The sequence below is a fragment of the Schistocerca cancellata genome, chromosome 4 (genome assembly GCF_023864275.1).
Source record: "Schistocerca cancellata isolate TAMUIC-IGC-003103 chromosome 4, iqSchCanc2.1, whole genome shotgun sequence".
NCBI classification, from domain to species: Eukaryota; Metazoa; Arthropoda; class Insecta; order Orthoptera; family Acrididae; genus Schistocerca; species Schistocerca cancellata.
In genome coordinates, this window is record NC_064629.1 from 18,623,671 (window position 1) to 18,628,109 (window position 4,439).

Here is a 4,439-nt window from a genome sequence, read left to right on the forward strand (position 1 = left end):
ACACACACACACACACACGCACGCACTATAGATATATATACATCTATCGATTATAATTTCCGACACTTACGTTGCGGCTCACCGACACTATTAAGTGATTTTAACCACTTCTCATTTCCGTCATTATGGATTTTAGACGTATGTTTAGATATTGTTTTCATTTAATAGCTATATAGCTATATTAACATCAAGCGCACGTACAAAACAACAGAGAAGAAGACGTCACAAGCACTATATGCAAGCGCAAATTGTTATTGATAGAGGAAACAGTAATGCTCATGTATCCGATTCTTAATGACCACTGACATCCCCCGTGAGCTCTGGCTAGAAAATGGCGTCAGGGCCTGTGGCAGTTTGATGTCTGGGGCAGCTATAGAAATAAATTTAGGAGAACGTAAGCACTGCATGCAAGCATGAGAACACAATTAAGAGGCATACATATAAATATGAATTCTTAGGGTCACCCTCCTGCAAATCACGCATTAATAGCTTCATCATCAAGCTGTAGCGATGCCATACTGTTGTGCTACTCACACATATGCATGGGATCGTTCAGATCACCTGGACAAAAAGCATTTTATAGGTGCTACCTAAAGTACTTTTAAAGAAAAAGAAACACATAAATCTGAATGCTTACATTCCTGGAGAAAAGCCATACTTTGTGCATCAAAGAGCGGTGACTGTATGTCACCGTCACTCAAGAAATGAGGATACTAACCCACACAGCCTCAGATTGGCCTACAAAAGCCACCTTCAGTGTTGAAAACCTCTTGTTCCTGGACTTACAAACTGTTAAATTGAATTTTCTGTACATTTCATCTCAAAATATTGCGATTTTAGAATCATAAATTTAACAATTAAACCATTTTATTTATTTCGCTTTCTTAATATGAAATTACTTTGCTTGTAAGAGTTAAATTTAGAGCGAACTCCAAAAGTAATTAGTTTTCGCCGGCCGGAGTGGCCGAGCGGTTCTAGGCGCTTCAGTCTGGAACCGCGCGACCGCTACGGTCGCAGGTTCGAATCCTGCCTCGGGCATGGATGTGTGTGATGTCCTTAGGTTAGTTAGGTTTACATAGTTCTAAGTTCTAGGGGACTGATGACCTCAGAAGTTAAATCCCATAGTGCTCAGAGCCATTTGAACCTATTAGTTTTTGCATGACGTTTACAAAAGTGCTATTTCGTCCATTACTCTCACGGGAAAGTTTAAATTAATAATGTTAACGATGTATTCGACTAAGCTGATGTGTGAGAGGGAATTGAAAAACTCGGCAGCGCGCCTGCGCTGTAGCTTGGGTGGCTTTTGTAGGCCAATCTGAGGTTGTTTCTCGGCTTGATAGACTGCAAATCGTTGGTCTCGACTTTCTTACAACACTGCAGTACGTTATAGCTCTTATCGTTTACATCCTGCAGACAATTTTTTTGAATGAGGCTCCACCAGGAGTTGTGTGCACAACGACCGCCACACAAGTATTTAGAGGCCTATTCGGAAAGTAAGGTCCGATCGGTCGCAAAATGGAAACCACTGTGAAAATCAAAAAAGTTTTATTTGCAACAGTTAGCTACACCTTCCAGATACTTCTACACAGTCGCCGCTCCGATTTAGACATTCGTCGTAGCGTTGTACCAACTTTCAGCACTCTCGTCACAGAAGGCAGCCGCCTGTGCTTCCTGCCAATTCTCTACGCTAGTCTACAGCTCGTTGAGTGTGCCAGAACATTATCTTCATAGCCAGCGGTTCATCTGAGCAGGAATAAAATACAGGGAGAGTCAATTACGGGCTCCATTGTGGATGATCAAACGCTGCGGGAGCATCTTCATTGCCCCTGCAGAGAGCGGCCGAGAATTGTCATGCAGAAGGAAAAGCATGACAGCTGTGTTATGTGGGCTGCATGACATTAGGCGAAATATCACCCCAGACCCTCATACTTGGCGGGAGACACTATTGTTCTAAGCGTCTTTACGTGCTCACTGTGTGCTCAGATCTGAAAAGAGCGACGTGACGCGATCGACAGGCATACTAGAGGCACTGCCCAACGCATCTGTGCAAAGCTTCATCGGATTTTCACTGTGGTTTCCATTTCGCACCCCAGTCGCACCTTACTTTCCGAATAGCCCCCATATAACAAAAGGAAAGTCATTACTCATCGTTGAAGTATAAATCTATATTTCTGTTGCAAATCGATTTCAATCGCTGTGTGACTATCATCAGTGCTAGCATTAAAACCCTGTGGACTTAAGCAGTAAATTGCCATATCTGAACAAATCCATGAAGACTACTTATCAAACCGGCACACTCGACAGAACAAAAAGCGGGCCGCCCCTGAATTCCAATGTGTAGGCCACACCTGACTTTATGCAACCAACAAAGCATAGTTGTGTCGCAGGTCCTCTAAATCCTCTACAGTACAGTCGTTTGACATGCACAATGGTTACCACAGAAGACTATTAGAGAACACTACTCATTATCGCAGTTCAGATGTAAACTAATACCGTCATACGACAAATATTACAGAAGACCTTATTGGAGATAAGGCAGTCCTTTGTTGTCCAGTCCAAAGACTGGTTTGATGCAGCTCTCCATGCTACTCTATCCTGTGCAAGCTTCTTCATCTCCCAGTACCTACTGCAACCTACATCCTTCTGAATCTGTTTAGTGTATTCATCTCTTGGTCTCTCTCTACGATTTTTACCCTCCACGCTGCCCTCAAATACTAAATTTGTGATCCCTTGATGCCTCAGAACATGTCCTACCAACCCGTCCCTTCTTCTTGTCAAGTTGTGTCACAAACTCCTCTTCTCCCCAATTCTATTCAGTACCTCCCCATTAGTTATGTGATCTACCCATCTAATCTTCAGCATTCTTCTGTAGCACCACATTTCGAAAGCTTCTATTCTCTTCTTGTCTAAACTATTTATGGTCCACGTTTCACTTCCATACATAGCTACACTCCATACAAATACTTTCAGAAACGACTTCCTGACACTTAAATCTATACTCGATGTTAACAAATTTCTCTTCAGTAACGCTTTCCTTGCCGTTGCCAGTCTACATTTTATATCCTCTCTACTTTGACCATCATCAGTTAGTTTGCTCCCTAAATAGCAAAACTCATTTACTACTTTAAGCGTCTCATTTCCTAATCTAATTCCCGCAGCATCACCCGATTTAATTCGACAACATTCCTTAATGCTTGTTAATTAAACCTCATTACAGTAAGTGACACGACAGAAGTCTTATCACACTAATTTAATGACATGACGAGACCTAAAATATTGAAGTGTTCATCGGTATCAGTTTACAAGGCCGAATGTCTGAACCTGGAAATAAATGACGATATGTTTAGCACTGCACCGGGGAACCCCATGAAGCTTATAATGCCCCTGAGAAGTAACAACGAAATGTACGTAATAAAGTGCAATGCATAAGTGTGAAACGCCATGAAGTAAAGTTGCGGTGATGGACGGGGAATAGAACCCAGTACCTATACGAATTGTTAACTGAGGAAAATCAGATGTCAGATATTAAATACGATGGTGAGTCAAATGGAAACCTTAAATATTTTTAAATATTATTTATTGTGCAGAAGTGGTACAAAGCTGTATCACTTTTCAACATAATCTCCCCCAAGCTCAATGCATGTCCTCCAGCGCTTACAATGTGCATAAATTCCTTTAGCAAAAAATTATTTCGGTAGTCCGCGCAACCACTCATGCACCGCGTGGCGTACCTCTTCATCAGAACGGAACTTCTTTCCTCCCATTGCGTCTTTGAGTGGTCCAAACATATGGAAATCACTTGGGGCAAGGTCTGGTGAACATGGTGGATGAGGAAGACACTCAAAATGCAGGTCTGTGATTGTTGCAACTGTTGTACGGGCAGTGTGGGGCCTTGCATTGTCATGTTGCAAAAGGACACCTGCTGACAGCAATCCACGTCGCTTTGATTTGATTGCAGGCCGCAGATGATTTTTTAGGAGATCTGTGTATGATGCACTGGTGACAGTGGTCCCTCTAGGCATGTAATGCTCCAAAATCACGCCTTTTTCGTCCCAAAAGAGAGTCAGCATAACGTTCCCTGCTGCTGGTTCTGTTCGAAACTTCTTTGGTTTTGGTGATGAAGAATAGCGCCATTCTTTGCTCGCTCTCTTCGTTTCCGGTTGGTGGAAGCCAACCCAGGTTTCGTCCCCAGTAACGATTCTTGTAAGGAAGCCATCACCTTCTCGTTCAAAGCGCCGAAGAAGTTCTTCACAAGCATCAACACGTCGTTCTCTCATTTCAGGAGTCAGCTGCCGTGGCACCCATCTTGCAGACACTTTGTGAAACTGGAGCACATCATGCACAGTGTGGTGTGCTGACCCATGACTAATTTCTAAACATGCTGCAGTGTCGTTCAATGTCACTCGGCGGTTTTCCTTCACTATGGCTTCAACTGCTGC